We start from the raw sequence: 19,608 nt of genomic DNA, 5'->3' as shown, positions 1-19,608 counted from the left end.
TACCAACAGGCTGGGGCACCGCCACACTAGCACTTGGAAGTGCGGCAATTTTTATATCGAAGGATGGATGGGTCGCACTGGGCCAAATGATTCAGCCTTACATTACAGGTTTTCAAGGTCGCCGGACCTGAATGTATGTGATTATTTCTTTTAGGGGTTTCTAAAAGGCTCTGCTTGTGTGGTTCTGTTACCAACAACAATGAATGAACTGAGACATCGCATAAGAACAGTTGTGGAAGTTGGAACTCAAGACATGGTCGCTGCGGCGTCGGAACAACTTGAATACTGCGCTGACATATGCTGTGCATCTTAAAAGTTTTGGTTTACGAACATACCGCCGCTCTTTTAACAAAGAACATTCTAAATCCTTGCACCCAGTCTCTCTATGTAGTTAGCCCTTCATACTCATCATCTCCCTGTCAGTACCACCGTCTATACATGTCTTCCCCACTGATTTAGAGTATATTCCATTGTCACTGCAACTCTCATTTATAGTGTCTCGTTTTCTCTTTCTTTGCTATTGCCACTGTCTCCGTACCTCGGCAGCTCAAGAATTCTGGCGGACCCAATTTATTTTCTCCCCTATACTCGCGTGTCAAAAATTTCGGACCAAATTGCGCGGTCCCCTGTACCTACGTTTCCAAATTCACCGGACTGGAAGGGTCCAGACCCCGCAAGCTAATGTATGACCTCAACTCATTTTTTTCTCATTTCAACTGCCTTCTATTTATTTTGCTCCCACTGATTCTATCTTCCTCCACTTCTCTTTCTCTGTCACTACCACATTCTCTCCCCTATCATCACTGTCACCTCTCTCTTTTTCTCTCCCCACTGGTATGGTCGTATCTCTTCCACCATCACGGTATCTCTGTTACCCTCTTTCTGCACAAAAAAGCGCGAATATGTCCACTTGCCAAAATTTTTCGTGAGAAAGGCGGAACGAGGCAGCTGGTTACCTACTTGTCTGTCAGAGTCTTTTATAGAGCAACATATTCCCTTTTTCTGTGCTCCGACAGCAGCATTTTTCCCCTGGTTCTCTACTTTTCCGTGCTGGAGAAAGGTATGATGCTTACGTAAAACGAAATACATACGCCAGTAAATTTTTGACTGTTTATTTCTGACTTCGACACATACGAAGGACAAATAAGTACGCATAACACAAAATAGTTTGTTTGCATTTCTTTCTGGAGAATTTGCTCATGGATCGCAATTCATTGTCAAATTCCGCCTTACGATTTGTCTTAAAAGATTAGGAATGTTATTAGAAGTATTCTACCGATTTTTGAGTTTTTCTATTTTACATTATTATTGTCAGTCATTTTAAGTTATTTTCAGGCACGTGAAAAACATTTGTAGCTCATTTTCGTCGCTGCAGTACTACTTTGGGGATATTTGCACAGGCTTGAAGTGCCCATTATACACAGACAGCACGACAAAGTTTTATTGGAAAAAACAATGCTCACTAAAATATAGTTCGGTGAAATAAGAACCCCTGCAACGATCCTCGAACCACTGCCATGTGTTCACTACGGCTGTTAAAACTACATTTACGTCTCGCTCCGTATATTATGTGCACATTTTAAGTGCATAAATGCGACATTCGGAACCTGTGGGTCTCGGTAACGGCTAATTATGTCGACGAAAGTTTCGGAGCTTTCCTGGAATATCATCTTGAGACCATATGGTAAAAGTTTTGACGCTCTGCCGTGAATAGAAATTATAGAAGTGGCCATCCCTACAACTGGTACTTTTCGTACCCAAAAATCATGGTTTTCGGATTTTTCTCAGGAAGCGCCCGTGAACAAATGGTGCTTTTACAACCTGCCTAAGGTCCACCCTAGACAGTGCAAAAGAATCAGCAGATTTCCTCGAGTGGCCTCATCTGGAAGAAGTGTGTAACGTTTATATTTTGACTCTGTGCTGTAGGATAACTTCAGTGTGCCCGTTCTTCCTATCGGTATACAAATGGTCACTAGGTCAAGGGTTATCCATAACACTTCACCTCTTATATTTGCGATCAGTAAGGCCCGAGATGATCTGAAAAATCGCGACCTTTTGGAACGTACTGATACCGTGCACTTCGAAGTGACATAGATACACGCACACGCACGCACCTCACGTCTTCTGAAGATGTCTCGTTGTTTCCATTGGACTTGTCCGTATGTCACGGTTTCTATCATAGCTATTTTCAGCAATGAAAATAACTGTGGCCATTGTGATCGCTGCCGTAGGCACCACAGTAACGTTCAAAGTCTTTGATTTACGAAAAGTGAATGCCACTTTATTTATTCGTCACTTTTATTAAATAAGGAACTACTTATCCTGGCGATATGGTACAATCAGTGCCCCATGACAGCCAGTAAAAACCCACTAGTCAGTCTTGCTATTGCGATGCCTAATCACGATAGTAGGCATTGCAACTATTATACTTGGTATCAGTGTATTTTTTTACTTATTTAATATCACACCAAACCGTTCCCGAGGGACTTTTAACTATGAAACTACAACTTGTTCGTTCTGTAAGGAGTTACGTGTTAACATCAGCGAGCACCGAGCTAGATAGCATAATGACCACACCTTTCAAATCCAATGGACTTAAGAACTTTGATAGGAACACACTCTCACAAGTCTGATAGTGTCATAATTTACACGACACGAAGGTAAAGTGTGCATTCTCTCTTGTCAGTGTTAAACAATGCGCAAGGGTTATGATTACAGATCTGCAGACTATGGCTTTGCAAGCCTGTGAATGAGGGAAAGCCGTTCCTTTCGGTCAATTCTGCCTATGTTTCGAAACTGAGTCTTTTCGTTGTGGAGACTATTTCCCTCTTCTTCCATTATTAAACTTCCTATGGTTTGCCAGTTGAACCTGCAAACTTGAGAATTGTTTGGGATTTGTTGTCGGCAACAAATACGCTCAGCCAGTGAATGTTAGCGATTCTGACTGAAATGCTACCCTCAGGCCGTCACTCAGGCTACTGGAAGTGTTAGTACGCGATGCCCATGAAAGAATGTCCCATTTTCTGTGGTATGTTGTAACAATTTAATTTGGACTGGTTACAACAAATCATTGTATGTAGTTCTGGCAATACCGGCCATGACCTTCTTGTTCTGTGGGGATGCACACACATTCCCCGAACTCTTACGGGACTTGGTAAGAATGTCTTCCACGACTAATGAGTGTGTTGGGGTGGGACACTACGAATGTAGTGTGTGGACATACAAGGTGAGACTGTGGGTCTCGGGGGAAGCGTGCGCGACATAGTCCCTGCAGTCGCGCTATCCTCTGTGCCCTCGGTGGCTCAGATGGATAGAGCGTCTGCCATGTAAGCAGGAGATCCCGGGTTCGAGTCCCGGTCGGGGGGAACACATTTTCACCTGTCCTCGTTGATATATAATAAACGCCCGTAATCGGCTGGAGGTATTAATAAAGCACTCCGTCTTCAGGCCACGAGTGGCCTGCTGGGACCAACCGACCGCCGTGTCATCCTCGGTGGGGGATGCAGAGGAGGGGCGTGGGGTCAGCACACGACTCTCCCAGTGGTAGGATGGTATTCTTGACCGAAGCCGCGACTATTCGGTCGAGTAGCTCCTCAATTGGCATCACGAGACTGAGTGCACCCCGAAAAATGGCAACAGCGCAAGGCAGCCTGGATGGTCACCCATCCAAGTGCCGACCACGCCCGACAGCGCTTGGGTGATTTCACGGGAACCGGTGTATCCACTCCGGCAAGGCGTTGCCTGGAGGTATTAATATAATTCTAATTTCGAATGAGAGTGTCCGCACGTTCCACCACTGCGGTAGTCACAGCTGTGTGCGACCGGCTGGCACGCTGGAGATCGGACAACTTTGCGTGGCGGCCTTGTTATAATGACAGACGCTTCACCCAACGACCCACCATGCTTTCGTTCACTGCCATGTCTCCGTTGACATTTTTCAAGCGCCTATGAATCTCTGCGATGCTCTGCTTTCCCGCCAAAAGAAACTCAGTGACAGCTCTCTGCTTGTAACGCACGTCCGTTACAGACGCCAATTTGAAGGTTACGTATAGCGCCGCCAGCTGTCGGAATGTTATTGAACTATAGAAACTGTAGCGGGAATATTTCACGATGTCCCACAGAAAACTCCGAATTTTTTCAGCCGAAATTGACGGAGAAAAAAATGGGTTGCATTACTTATTTAACGCCCCCTCGTAATTTTTAGGATTCTTTGCCATTGTTGATATACTTTAATTATAATGGTTTTTCTGAATCTGTCCTGATCCTGAAAGACAAAGTTCGCTGACGGACTGAGCAACAGGTACGAAACCAAGAGCCAGTGCGCAGTGACAGTAGCGCCTATTGGCGCAGGGTAGAGGAAACAGGCGGCGATTGGTGGTCGGAGTGGGAGGGGGGTGGGAGACTTGTACACCCCTCGGCGGCAACAACAGGTGCGAGCCCTGGGTGTCCGAAAACGAAACATCCGACACGAGGCGCGCACGTGCCGCACCTGGCGCCGGAGGATGCAGCCGCCGCCAGCTCCCTCAACACGACACGGCGCGCCCCGAGACGCCAAGGTAGGCAGCACGAGACACCCGAAGCACGCTGGCGTGAGACGATAACTTGTTGAAATTTTTCATTGCTCTCTTTGTATCTTCCATTTACTGACCTTTAGCCCGTTAGCACCTTCCTTCGTAACCGAAGCCGCTTCGATTCCTGGTGGTTGTACACTACTGGCTATTAAAATTCCTACGCGAAGAAGAAATGCAGATGATAAACGGGTATTCATTGGACAAATATATTATACTACAAATATATTATACTACAACTATTTATTTTACTATACTATTTATTATACTATTTTCACGCAGTTTGGGTGCTTAGATCCTGAAAATCAGTACCCAGAACAACCACCTCTGGCCGTAATAACAGCCTTGAACGCCTGGACATTGAGTCAAACATAGCACAGATCATTAAGAGTAGTGACTGGCGTATTGTGACGAGCCAGTTGCTCGGCCACCATTGAGCAGACGTCTTCAGTTGGTGAGATATCTGGAGAATGTGCTGGCCAGGGCAGCAGTCGAACATTTTCTGTGTCCAGAAAGGCCCGTACAAGACCTGCAACATGCGGTCGTGCATTATCCTTCTGAAATGGAGGGTTTCGCAGGGATCGAATGAAGAGTAGAGCCACGATTCCTAACACATCTGAAATGTAACGTCCACTGTTCAAAGTGCCGTCAATGCGAACAGGATATGACCGAGACGTGTAACCAATGGCATCCCATACCATTACGCCGGGTGGTACGCCAGTATGGCGATGACGAATAGACGCTTCCAATGTGCGTTCGCCGCGATGTCGCCAAACACGGATGCGACCATTATGAAGCTGTAAACAGAACATGCATTCATCCGAAAAATGACGTTTTGCCATTCGTGCACCAGGTTCGTCGTTGAGTACACCATCGCAGGCGCTCCTGTCTGTGATGCAGCGTCAAGGGTAACGGCGGACGTGGTCTCCGAGCTGATAGTCCATGCTGCTGCAAACGTCGTCGGACTGTTCGTGCAGATGGTTGTCGTCTTGCAAACGTCCACATCTGTTGACTCAGGGATCGAGACGTGGCTGCACGATCCGTTACAGCCATGCGGATAAGCTGCCTGTCATCTCGACTGTTAGTGATACGAGGCCGTTGGGATCCAGTACGTCGTTCCGTATTACCCTCCTGAACCCACCGGTTCCATACTCTGCTAACAGTCATTGGATCTCGACCAACACGAGCAGCAATGTCGCGATACGATAAACCGCAATCGCGATAGGCTACAATCCGACCTTTATCAAAGTCGGAAACGTGATGGTACGCATCTCTCCTCCTTACACGAGGCATAACAACAACGTTTCACAAGGCAACGCCGGTCAACTGCTGTTTGTGTATGAGAAATCTGTTGGAAAGTTTCCTCATGTCAGCACGTTGTAGGTGTCACCACCGGCGCCAACCTTGTGTGAAAAGCTAATCATTTGCATATCACAGCATCGTCTTCCTGTCGGTTAAATTTCGCGTCTGTAGCATGCCATCTTCGTGGTATAGCAATTTTAATGGCCAGTAGTATAAATTCGTTGGCTGGCGAGGAACACTGCCTCCTCACCAGTCTTTGCGCCAAAGTCCTGATTTAAATTCCAAACCTCTCCGTATTGGCTCCTGTAGTAAGGCATGTGAAACTGTTGACGGTGATCCTGTAGCTGGTGGTGGTTTTATTAATGACTGATCGCGTGGAAATGAGACGTACTACCTATTGCTGTCTCCCTATCAGCAGATAAAAGCACCTTCAACGACTGATATTGTCCCCTAGGCTGTGGAGGCAAGTCTTCTAGCGTTTCTATTGCCTGGATTAATAACTTACTCTATTAAGAGGACGGGGTGACTCTATGGGCCCGTAACAGACAGTGAATTGAAAATAAATCGAAGAGACGAGTGTGCCAAACCACAAAAAAGTACATTTCGCATGTTATGCCAGTGTCAAGTAAGATACCTCAATGAAAATTGGACCATAAATAGAAATAACTGCTACAGTATAGCGTTATACAAAACAACTTGCTACACTTCTAGTTGCAGTTTACCGTAGATCGCTGGGGCAACGAAACGTACCTACGGACTGGAGAAAAGCGCAGATCGTCCCCGCTTTCAAGGAGGCTCGTAGGACACATGCATATAATTATGGCCCAATATCGCTAACGTCAAACTGTTGTAGAATAATGGAACGTATTTTATATCTGAGAATTACCTCTTTTTGGAGATTGAAAATGTTGTCTATAAAATCAAAATGGGTTCCTCAGATAGAGGTCTTGTGAAACTCAGCTCGCTCAGTTGCTCCATGAGATCCACAGCATTGTAGACAACGGCGCTCAGTTCTTCTAATAATTTCCGGGTATGCAGCCGGATCCCGTCGACATTCTGCCACGATATTTCGGCCCAGAGACGTCCGGCCATCATCAGGTGATTACACAACTACTGAAGAGCCCAGGTGCAGTCGCGGTATTTATGCCGAATCTCGCGCCCGAGTTGTACGTGCTGCCCTCGGTGGTGGAAATAAAGGTTCATCTAGTCATTGAGTATCGAATGACACTGTCGATTCCGCTGTGATTGTATAATTTTAATAACAGGATTCCAATTTTTATCCAGCTGAAAGCCGTTGTCACGATTTATAAGATTATTGGCAAGACGTATTTCCACTGATTCCTTGATTACGGAATCCCAAAAACCGGAAACCGGGGATAAAATTTTTGTTACATTGTATTCCATTGAATGTCCCAAAGAAATACAGTGCTCTGCTACTGCCGATTTTGACGGTTGCCGCAGACGGGTGTATCTTTCATGTTCTATACATCGTTCATGGACAGTTCTTGTCGTCTGGCCAATATATGCAGCGCCACATTCACAGGGAATTTTGTAGACGCCTGCCTTCTTCAGTTGTAAATCGTCTTTAACGGATCCAACCAGGGCCCGGTTCTTAGCTGGTGGACGAAAGATAACCTTGATTTTATTTTTCTTCAGTAATCGGCCTATTTTCGACGACACATTCCCGGCGTATGGAAGGAACGCAGTTGATTTAAAGTCATCATCTGCGTCCTCAGTGCGTTGCTTCTTGTTATGATAGTTGCGCATGGCCTTCCGTATTTGGCGAGAAGTGTAGCCATTCTCTTTGAAAACCTTCTCCAAGTGTTCTAATTCTGCGTGGAGATTTTCATCATCCGATATTATATGCGCTCGATGTATTAAGGTACTGAGAACACCGGCTGTTTGTGCTGGGTGATGGCAGCTTGACGCCTGGAGATACAGATCTGTGTGAGTCGCTTTCCTGTACACAGAATGTCCTAATGACCCATCATTTTTACGGCGTACTAGCACGTCTAGAAATGGTAAAGTGCCCTCTTTTTCAATCTCCATCGTAAATTTGATGTTCTCATGTAATGAGTTTAAGTGATGAAGGAATTTCTCCAGTTCCTGTCTGCCATGAGGCCATACAGCAAAAGTATCATCTACGTACCGCCAGAAGACCGTAGGCTTTAAAACAGCAGACTCAAGTGCTTTCTCCTCAAAGTCCTCCATAAAGAGATTAGCTACCACAGGCGACAAAGGGCTCCCCATGGCGACGCCGTCTGTTTGTTCAAAGAATTCGTCATTGAATAAAAAGTACGTTGAGGAGAGTATATGTTCAAACAAGGCCGTCATTTCTGCACTGAATAAGTTACCAATAAGATGTAATGATTCCATTAAAGGCACTTTGGTAAAAAGTGAGACCACATCAAAGCTGACTAATAAATCCGAGCTGCTAAGCTTAACATCCTTCAAGCGACTGACAAAATCCTCGGAATTACGTATATGGTGGCAACACTTACCCACATACGGCTTTAGTAACGAGGCCAGATATTTTGCTGTAGAATAGGTCGCAGCACCAATATTACTCACTATTAATCGTAGTGGGGCACCATTGTCAGTTAAATGATTCTATGTACCGTAGAATTGAAAAGGACCCAACAAGCCGAATATCAAGGAAAACTACTACCCTTTTGAACGACTGTTCTCTACCTGAAGAAGTTATCAAGAGATTGAGACCACACAATGCAGTACCACCAAGACTCTACGGTCTTCCGAAGATACACAAGGATGGTGCCCCACTACGATTAATAGTGAGTAATATTGGTGCTGCGACCTATTCTACAGCAAAATATCTGGCCTCGTTACTAAAGCCGTATGTGGGTAAGTGTTGCCACCATATACGTAATTCCGAGGATTTTGTCAGTCGCTTGAAGGATGTTAAGCTTAGCAGCTCGGATTTATTAGTCAGCTTTGATGTGGTCTCACTTTTTACCAAAGTGCCTTTAATGGAATCATTACATCTTATTGGTAACTTATTCAGTGCAGAAATGACGGCCTTGTTTGAACATATACTCTCCTCAACGTACTTTTTATTCAATGACGAATTCTTTGAACAAACAGACGGCGTCGCCATGGGGAGCCCTTTGTCGCCTGTGGTAGCTAATCTCTTTATGGAGGACTTTGAGGAGAAAGCACTTGAGTCTGCTGTTTTAAAGCCTACGGTCTTCTGGCGGTACGTAGATGATACTTTTGCTGTATGGCCTCATGGCAGACAGGAACTGGAGAAATTCCTTCATCACTTAAACTCATTACATGAGAACATCAAATTTACGATGGAGATTGAAAAAGAGGGCACTTTACCATTTCTAGACGTGCTAGTACGCCGTAAAAATGATGGGTCATTAGGACATTCTGTGTACAGGAAAGCGACTCACACAGATCTGTATCTCCAGGCGTCAAGCTGCCATCACCCAGCACAAACAGCCGGTGTTCTCAGTACCTTAATACATCGAGCGCATATAATATCGGATGATGAAAATCTCCACGCAGAATTAGAACACTTGGAGAAGGTTTTCAAAGAGAATGGCTACACTTCTCGCCAAATACGGAAGGCCATGCGCAACTATCATAACAAGAAGCAACGCACTGAGGACGCAGATGATGACTTTAAATCAACTGCGTTCCTTCCATACGCCGGGAATGTGTCGTCGAAAATAGGCCGATTACTGAAGAAAAATAAAATCAAGGTTATCTTTCGTCCACCAGCTAAGAACCGGGCCCTGGTTGGATCCGTTAAAGACGATTTACAACTGAAGAAGGCAGGCGTCTACAAAATTCCCTGTGAATGTGGCGCTGCATATATTGGCCAGACGACAAGAACTGTCCATGAACGATGTATAGAACATGAAAGATACACCCGTCTGCGGCAACCGTCAAAATCGGCAGTAGCAGAGCACTGTATTTCTTTGGGACATTCAATGGAATACAATGTAACAAAAATTTTATCCCCGGTTTCCGGTTTTTGGGATTCCGTAATCAAGGAATCAGTGGAAATACGTCTTGCCAATAATCTTATAAATCGTGACAACGGCTTTCAGCTGGATAAAAATTGGAATCCTGTTATTAAAATTATACAATCACAGCGGAATCGACAGTGTCATTCGATACTCAATGACTAGATGAACCTTTATTTCCACCACCGAGGGCAGCACGTACAACTCGGGCGCGAGATTCGGCATAAATACCGCGACTGCACCTGGGCTCTTCAGTAGTTGTGTAATCACCTGATGATGGCCGGACGTCTCTGGGCCGAAATATCGTGGCAGAATGTCGACGGGATCCGGCTGCATACCCGGAAATTATTAGAAGAAGAAATACGCCGGGAAAATTTCAGAAGTCACAACGGCGCTCAGGTTGATACCGTATTCCATGACCTCAGGAAGGCATTTGACACCATCAAGCACTGCCGTTTGGTGAAAAAAATTACGAGCTTGCCAACTATCGGACCAGATTTGCGATTGTGTTCTAGACTTCCCTGTAGATAAAACTCAGCACCTTGCTCTTAACGGAACAAAATTGATAGATGCAATCGTACTTTCCAGAGAACCCCAAGGAAGTATGGTAGGACCATTACTTATTTACAATATACTTTAAGGCTGTTCGCAGATGATGTGGTTGTCAATAAGAAAGTGGCAACGCCCAGAAGACAGTATCGATTCGCAGAATTATCTGCAGAGGATTGAGTAATGGTGCATTTTCTGGCAGTTGATCCCGGACGTAATTAAATATGACATATTGCACATACACAGGAAAAGACGTGCAACTGCACTGCTGATGACAAAAGGCTCTAAGCACGATGGGACTTAACATCTGAGGTCATCAGCCCCCTAGACTTAGAACTATTTAAACCTAACTAACCTAAGGACATCACACACATTCATGCCCGAGGCAGGATTCGAACCTGCGACCGTAGCAGCAGCGCGGTTCCAGACTGAAGCGCCTAGAACCACTCGGCCACAGTGACCGGCCTTTATGCTGTTAAAATTCACAATTTTCTGAGACAAAATTTACACAAAAATCAGTTTTATGATTTGTAAGTGCAAATATAAGGAACGACAAATTGCTAGAAACAGTCCCTACCGTAAAATATCTAGGAGTAACTATGCATAGCAACCTCAAGTGGAATGACCACATAAAGCAAACCGTATGAAAAGCAAATGGCAGAGGGAGATTCTTAGGAAGAATCTTAAGGAAATTTACACTCCCACGAAGGAAGCGATACAAAAGGCACTTGTTCGATTGATTCTTAAGTATTGTTCATTTTTCTGAGATCCTTACCAGGCAGGACTGATAGAAGAGACGGAAGATACAAGGTAGAGCGACTCGTTTCGTCCCGGGATCGTTTAGTCCACGCGGGAGCGTTACAGGTGCGCTCGACAATTTCCAGTGGTAGACGTTAGAAGAGAGGCGTTGTACGTAACGGAACGGTTTACTATTGAAACTGAGAGAGAGCACCTTCCTCCTACAACTATCTCGCGGAATGCCCACGATGAGAAGATACGAGAAGTTAGAGCTGCTACAGAGACTTACCGACAATCATTCTTCCCCCAAGTTCGCGAGTGGAACACAGAAGGGGGTATCGGTTAGTGATACAAGAAGTACTCTCCGCCACACACTGTTAGAAGGCTTCGGAGTATGATGTAGATGTAGAGAAGGTAACTCAAAGAAATACACAATGAGATGAAGAGAAATGACACTTTATTCAAACACAATAATCACACCGAAGTCACCACGAGTCAGGATGGTCCTCTGGACATCACAAAGGGTGGGACAATGTTCTTTCTTGGGTGTGGGACCACTACGGTCGGCAGTGTATGCTCTGCAACGTTCTCTCATGCTGGCCGCAAGGTTTGTAAGGAGTTCTTGTGGTAGGGCGTTACATTCCTTCATTAGCGCGATTGACAGATTATGGATGGTCGTTCTGCATATGCCTCCCCAACACATTACACAATGTGGGGTGGCCGATCAGGGTAACGGACCAGTAAGTCCAATCGCCGAACGTCATCTCGTCCCAACAGCCCTCCACCAGCGCTGTTATATGCTGTCGCGCACTGTGATCCATAAAAAATGAAGTTAGGGCCGAATGCTCCCGTAAAAAGACGGTCATGGGACAGGAGTACAGTGTTACAGTAACGTCGGTTTATCGTGTTGAAAAATTTGGAAGTCTTGTAAGCCCATGCCACATTGTGCATCCCTACGTCGTAACATCTGGTTTACCAAAACGAACATGTTCGACAAAGCTCATATCGCAATAGGCAGGAACGCACAGTGGTCCCAGGGACACTGTAAGACGTCTTGGTCTCCTGACCTTCATTGCTTATATATTACGCCCTCACAATCATATTGCGCACATCAAGATGCTTCATTCGAACCCAAACTCGGTAAGGTAAAGCCAACATTGTATGAATTCATGTAAACGATATGCAAATAACTAATAAATCGCAAGTGCGCACTGTGGTTGAAATACTCGAGGCTGGTGTATACACATACATTCCAGACACGACCGTCGCAGGGACTTTTACTTCCGGAGAGCAACCGCACGCCAGAGGCCAGTCCCAAGCTATCCACGTCGGCCGGCGGCTGCCTGTGGAGTGGACAGCATTTGCCAAAGGGAAAGGAGGAACGACCCCGTGTTCGGCTTAAAAGCAAATTCCGCTACATTGTGTGGGAGCGGCCAGCCTACGCATTCTTTACAATATAGCACGCAGTTTCAGAGATTTTCACAGGGAGACAGCAAACGCCAAACGCCGATACTACAGATTTCCAGATTGGTCGCCTTAAACGAAACGTCGTTCTCCCATTTGAAAAGAGCAATGCTGATTGGCAGACGATATTTCTGATGCCTTGAGATGAAGGAGTAATGGAAGAGGCTGAAAGATATACCCCTTCACGTCTGGCGTGGAGAGGGGCCGTTCCGTTGTCGCTCTTGAGAGAGAACACGTAACGAGAGCGTGCGCGCTCGTACGCGTACTCAAAGAGCGAGGAACAAGTCTCTCCTCAGTACTTCACTGGGAGAGCACCTCTGTCGAGAGCGAATCGAAGTGCGACTCTATATTGAGACCTTGCGATTAAGCGTTGTTCACTGTGTTGGCCGCCACACTTCTTGTGCGGTGTGAACTGACAGAGTTATACACTCCTGGAAATGGAAAAAAGAACACATTGACACCGGTGTGTCAGACCCACCATACTTGGTCCGGACACTGCGAGAGGGCTGTACAAGGAATGATCACACGCACGGCACAGCGGACACACCAGGAACCGCGGTGTTGGCCGTCGAATGGCGCTAGCTGCGCAGCATTTGTGCACCGCCGCCGTCAGTGTCAGCCAGTTTGCCGTGGCATACGGAGCTCCATCGCAGTCTTTAACACTGGTAGCACGCCGCGACAGCGTGGACGTGAACCGTATGTGCAGTTGACGGACTTTGAGCGAGGGCATATAGTGGGCATGCGGGAGGCCGGGTGGACGTACCGCCGAATTGCTTAACACGTGGGACGTGAGGTCTCCACAGTACATCGATGTTGTCGCCAGTGGTCGGCGGAAGGTGCACGTGCCCGTCGACCTGGGACCGGACCGCAGCGACGCACGGATGCACGCCAAGACCGTAGGATCCTACGCAGTGCCGTAGGGGACCGCACCGCCACTTCCCAGCAAATTAGGGACACTGTTGCTCCTGGGGTATCGGCGAGGACCATTCGCAACCGTCTCCATGAAGCTGGGCTACGGTCCCGCACACCGTTAGGCCGTCTTCCGCTCACGCCCCAACATCGTGCAGCCCGCCTCCAGTGGTGTCGCGACAGGCGTGAATGGAGGGACGAATGGAGACGTGTCGTCTTCAGCGATGAGAGTCGCTTCTGCCTTGGTGCCAATGATGGTCGTATGCGTGTTTGGCGCCGTGCAGGTGAGCGCCACAATCAGGACTGCATACGACCGAGGCACACAGGGCCAACACCCGGCATCATGGTGTGGGGAGCGATCTCCTACACTGGCCGTACACCACTGGTGATCGTCGAGGGGACACTGAATAGTGCACGGTACATCCAAACCGTCATCGAACCCATCGTTCTACCATTCCTAGACCGGCAAGGGAACTTGCTGTTCCAACAGGACAATGCACGTCCGCATGTATCCCGTGCCACCCAACGTGCTCTAGAAGGTGTAAGTCAACTACCCTGGCCAGCAAGATCTCCGGATCTGTCCCCCATTGAGCATGTGTGGGACTGGATGAAGCGTCGTCTCACGCGGTCTGCACGTCCAGCACGAACGCTGGTCCAACTGAGGCGCCAGGTGGAAATGGCATGGCAAGCCGTTCCACAGGACTACATCCAGCATCTCTATGATCGTCTCCATGGGAGAATAGCAGCCTGCATTGCTGCGAAAGGTGGATATACACTGTACTAGTGCCGACATTGTGCATGCTCTGTTGCCTGTGTCTATGTGCCTGTGGTTCTGTCAGTGTGATCATGTGATGTATCTGACCCCAGGAATGTGTCAATAAAGTTTCCCCTTCCTGGGACAATGAATTCACGGTGTTCTTATTTCAATTTCCAGGAGTGTAGTTAAACGCCTGCAAGCGAATTTTTGAGTGGCATCGCGGTGGACTGGTTATCTGACCGGTGTACCACGCCAAGAGTTAGACTGGGGGCAAATAGGAGTCCTTCACTTCATCAAGGCGTAGGGAGAGTTTGATTGGCGAAGGTCAATCCAGATAGAACGAGAGTTATCTTATTTGTCAGCAGCGAGCGGCGCGGACAGCAGTCATCGCAGCTTACGGTATTGTGCGCTACAGCTCTTGCGAGCTCCATATTTCTTCCACAACAGTGCACTTCACTACATTTCACACGCGACAGCCTTGAACGTACCTAGCAACATTCTAACGGATAATTATTCAAGCTGAGTAGGCGCGGCTCTCAGCCATTCTGACAAGTCAATAACTTTGTATAGAAATTTCATTAGCGAATCCTATCCTTGAGAGGTAACTTCACATTCCGAAAAGAACCAGGAAAAATAACATGTTAAGTTCATAACTAAAAGTGCCATTGTGATTTCTCAAACTTTTAGCAAAATAAATAATAATTTTCGTTAGTTTCATGTTTTTCTTACACTAACTAGCACTACTACAGTACCCAAGTATCCCACTGGTTACGTAAGAAATTTTGTGAATTTTTGTGTCATTTCCTTACAGCAGACGACTCCAGAAGATATTTATTGCTGAAAGTTTTTCAGGCATTTCTCTTTAGAACGTTAGGAACGTCGGTCTGACTACTGTAGTAGTATGGAGGTGGAAATTGCATCTTGCAAGAGCCACAGGGTAAAGGGTACATCTCACATCAATCCCACACTCACAACACTTAGTGACCGAATACTTCTGATGAAGATAATGTATCTCCATAGATTACATAAAAGTGCTACCAGTTCAGTAAGTTACAGGCCCCTTTCCATACTATCAAGAGCCAGAAGCTGTATCGATATCACAACCTATTACGATATACTAATCTATTTACATATCTAGTCACATGTTTCACAAATTCCTTTGTGCGACAAAACGTATTGACGTGGAAAGCGTCAGTATACAGACTGTTAGGTTACTTGGTATTTAATTCTGGCTGCGTGCTGACCGTTCATAGGTGAATTCAGATAATAGAAAACGACCATCACTTAACACTTCCGGGCTGAGATGCCGTGGTCCATACATAAGACTCTCCCCTGACGTATCGCCTTCGACTGCAGAAGGTATCCTCCGAGGGCAATTATGTATGGACCACGGCATCTCAGCCCGGAAGTGTTAAGTGATGACAACACCTACCGTGAAAGCCTTCATTCTATGATCAATAGAAAACGACACTAATAAGTATGTGACATTTGCACTAAATCAGTTGCAAGTTTTTAAATTGTTCGTCTATGGAATAGCAGCTCCGCAGAAGAAACTTTTTCAGTTTACTTTCAAATTTAGCTTTCGTATGTGTCAGGCATTTTTCGTAATTGATAAAGTGATCAAATAGCGGAGATGCTGAGTCGCGATAGGTACAACAAAAATATTCACACAGTTATAGCTTTCGGCCATTAAGGCCTTTGTCAGCAGTTGACACACACACACACACACACACACACACACACACACACACACACACACACACACACACGTCTGCAGTCCCAGAGAACTGAAAACACGGCAGTGTGGTTTCAGTTCTCTGGGACTGCAGAAAAGAGTGTATGTGTGTGTGTGTGTGTGTGTGTGTGTGTGTGTGTGTGTGTACTGCTGACAAAGGCCTTAATGGCCAAAAGCTATAATTGTGTGAATCTTTTTGTTGTGCCTATCGCGACTCAGCATCTCCGCTATATGGTGAGTAGTAATTTTCCTTCTCTGGTATTGTTACATTCCATCCTGGATTTTCCATTTTTGATAAAGTGATCAAAGGTATGACAGCATACTTGGCAAGCTCGTTTTTTGTTTTTCGCTAAAGGGCGGTCCTAGATAGTGCCAAATATCTTCCTTGAAGCCAAGGAACACGCCATCAAACCGAGCCCCGTTGTCTATAGCACTACAGTCCAACGTCAATTATAATGAGCATTTTTTCCGTTATTTTGGATATAATTATTCCTTGTGAACTCCGGTGGTTTACATACAATAAATTTCAGGAGAGGAAATGCGTACTATGAGGCTGTAATCATAATTCCTAACAACTTAGGCACTTGCATACATGACATGGGCTGATCACCATGTATTATCTCATGGCACGCTTGTGTGAAATGCCGTCTTTCTTTCTTAAAGATAAGCTACCGCAGTATACAATTCCAAATGACATTACTGAATGAAAAAGGAAGTATATTAACTCTCTGACCTGTCTCTCTTCAAGGCCTGTAATAATAAAACTGCAAAATCGGTTGAAATGATTTGTTTAGCATCACTAAAACGTATTTTTCCTCCATTTCAAATCCTCATCAATACTTACACACAGTCGGCCACTGTGGACGATCGGTTCTAGGCGCTACAGTCTGGAACCGCGCGACCGCTACTGTCTCAAGTTCGCGAATCTTGCCTCGGGTATGGATGTGTGTGATGTATTTAGGTTACGCAGGTTTAAGTAGTTCTAAGTTCTAGGGGACTGATGACCTCAGATGTTGTCCCATAGTGCTCAGAGCCATTTGAACTTACACCCAAGAAGTCTGGGGCTTGCTTTCGATTTTCTACACATGCTTTAAATGTATCACTGGTGCTGTACCGTTGATATGCAGAACCGAATATACTGAGTCTGCGTATAATTGGGAGACCATTTGCAAAAAATCCTGTCAAAAAATTTCTAGCACTTTATTTACGATTTGTTCTGTTGTATGACAGCTGAGATTGACACATCTGTAAAAAGTTTTAATTATACTTAATATATGTTAAATGGCACGTCATTGACATATTAGAAACAGAGGAGCCAATACTGAACCTTGCGGAACTCCATTATTTTCTCTCAATACCGTTTATCAGTTATCCAGTACAGCTTCCTGCATTATTTTTTAAGAACGAGGTACACACACGTTAACAATGCCATTAATACCATGTAACGTCAGTTTTTGTAACAAAATGTATCTTACACAGTGATATGCCTTGGATATGTCACAGAAAATATTGTCTCACTCTACTTTATTATTTAATCCTTGTCATGTACAAGGGACACCACTCTGTGTTCATTACGCCTTGTTGCTGAGATAATTCGTCTACGGCGGTTGGGATTATTGGACATTGTAGGTGACATACTTTGCCCACAAGGCACTGACCAGCAGCTGAATGGCACGACATTCGGATTATGCCAAGTCATGTCTGGGAACAAAGGCTACCGAAAGGAGTGGCGCTGGAGTAAGTTACACAGGTCGCGATGACAGGCTGTCAGGAGAAGGATCCGCGGCGCCGCAACTCACAGCTGTCTTCCAAGTCTGTCCGTCACGCCTCGGTGAAGCAACTGGTAGAACCTGAGCAGCACATGTCGGCGTCGACTGATACCATCCCACACTCGTCACTCCGCCGGGACAGCCAATATGTCTCCGACACCTACGCAACGAGCTCGGAATATCAATCGCCAGATTCGAACGCTGGAGCTGCCCTGTCCGCCCAGTGAACGAACAACACCTGTGAAGTGCATACTCTATGTGGTCCGAAGCACCTGGGCGTCCATCGCTGTTCGTTCAGAAGCCACCGTACGTATAGCTGACTGCGATTACATCTATATCTACGTCTGTACAACGAACTACCGTAAGCTGTGTGGCGGAGGGTACGTAGTGTGTCGAAACAATTCCCCATCGTCTTCCTAGTCCATCCGCGAATAGTAGCTCGAGAATGTCGATACGTTTCTTTGAGGGGAGGTTTACTATCTTTTGCTTAAAAAAAAAACGATTTTTTTAAAGTGCAATTTTGGATCCACAAAAGTGGGATGTTTCCAGTTCGTAAATCACACTGTTTACTTAAGGGGCGCGTAAAATTCCCACGTTAGCTCTATTAAAACGCACATTTCCTGCATCGTTCACGAAAAGGAAAGTACCACGTCCAATAAATAAGGACACAGGCTTATAAAAGTTCCATTACAAACAGTGCGGTACTAATTTGGTTCTTGGTTATTTCATCATTCCCACAGTTTAGTAAAACCCCAGGGTCAGTCTTACATGAGCACTGTTCCTACCCAGTAGCACAATCCTTGCAATATGTGAATTACGAAGCGTAAAAGAAAAAGGAGCAAAATATCTTTATACAAGTAGCGCAAGCTGCCCTGTAGATTAAGCCAATATAAGAAGGTCACCCCTCAAAAACTGGTTTACATATCATCAAATATAATAATATATACTTATATTGAACTAATAATAAAGTATCAGAACCCCAAAAAAAAACGCGAATGTTAAGAAAAAAAATATGGAAGCGTCAAGACGCGAACCGCCGCCCTAATTATCACCTCAACACAGGACACTGACGCTACACGAACAACGTATCACAGACCTCCAATTATTGTATATTAACTGTTGCTAAAAACCTTAACCGTAGATATGTTACTAACTGAAATTTAATTATATGAAGTTGTAGCAAGAACAATGCGTTTTGGGTGGATCTTCAGTATGACGCTGCCTTTAAATAGCCTACTCTCATAATACGCAAATTACAGTAATTCTTTTGCCACGAATATGAAGTTTCTCATTATTTTATTGGAACGAATCGCACATTTAACAACCGGTTTTCGAGTGATTCTCAATTTGCTGGTGCTCAGAAACGGCATATATACATGTTGTTGTTGTTGTTGTTGTTGTTGTTGTTGTTGTGGTGGTCTTCAGTCCTGAGACTGGTTTGATGCAGCTCTCCATGCTACTCTATCCCGTGCAAGCTTCTTCATCTCCCAGTACCTACTGCAACCTACATCCTTCTGAATCTGCTTAGTGTATTCATCTCTTGGTCTCCCCCTACGATTTTTACCCTCCACGCTGCCCTCCAATACTAAATTGGTGATCCCTTGATGCCTCAGAACATGTCCTACCAACCGATCCCTTCTTCTGGTCAAGTTGTGCCACAAACTTCTCTTCTCCCCAATCCTATTCAATACTTCCTCATTAGTTACGTGATCTACCCATCTAATTTTCAGCATTCTTCTGTAGCACCACATTTCAAAAGCTTCTATTCTCTTCTTGTCCAAACTATTTACCGTCCATGTTTCACTTCCATACATGGCTACAC

At 45.5% G+C, this 19,608-nt stretch overlaps 1 protein-coding gene and 1 non-coding gene across 2 annotated transcripts in view; one reads left to right on the top strand and one right to left on the bottom strand.

Annotated features, from left to right (window-relative positions):
• The window catches only part of LOC126101406 (protein lin-28 homolog), a 92,268-nt gene that overhangs the window by 37,199 nt on the left and 35,461 nt on the right, over positions 1-19,608 (bottom strand). The gene's annotated exons all lie outside the window — the stretch shown is intronic.
• On the top strand, positions 3,292-3,365 carry Trnat-ugu (transfer RNA threonine (anticodon UGU)). The gene has a single exon. It is a non-coding gene; the product is annotated as a tRNA-Thr (tRNA).

Source organism: Schistocerca cancellata, chromosome 9, assembly GCF_023864275.1.
Source record: "Schistocerca cancellata isolate TAMUIC-IGC-003103 chromosome 9, iqSchCanc2.1, whole genome shotgun sequence".
Lineage (NCBI taxonomy): Eukaryota > Metazoa > Arthropoda > Insecta > Orthoptera > Acrididae > Schistocerca > Schistocerca cancellata.
The sequence above is the reverse complement of the archived record's forward strand: the minus strand, read 5'-3'. Positions and strand labels throughout refer to the sequence as shown.